Raw genomic sequence first — 380 nt, 5'->3', positions numbered from 1 at the left:
CCTGCCAGAGCCGCTGCTGGCTCCCGGGGGCCAGCGACATCCTGCCCGCCCTGGAGGAACCCAGAGAGCAGGGAAGGACCCATTTCTTTGGCCCCATCCTCTTTGCTAGGCGCTTGTAACGCCACTACACACGGCCCCTCCATGCCCTGCAGACGGGTCAGCCGAAGGAGCTCACCAGGCTGCCCAACCCCGGGGTCAGGAGCGGGGGGCTGGTGCCTCCCCTCGCTCCCAGTCCCCCTGCAAACCCTCCGTGCAAACCCTCATCCTCGCTGGCCGAGGGCGGGTTGTGCTTACCGTGTCCCCGTTGAACTTCCCGTGGCCCTTCAGGTGATGGCTCAGCCTTGGGCTCCTGCTGCGGGCGGGCTGCGGTGGGACCCTCC

Source organism: Fulmarus glacialis, unplaced genomic scaffold (genome assembly GCF_000690835.1).
Source record: "Fulmarus glacialis isolate BGI_N327 unplaced genomic scaffold, ASM69083v1 scaffold5470, whole genome shotgun sequence".
Taxonomy (NCBI): Eukaryota; Metazoa; Chordata; class Aves; order Procellariiformes; family Procellariidae; genus Fulmarus; species Fulmarus glacialis.
Note: the sequence above shows the minus strand (reverse complement) of the source record.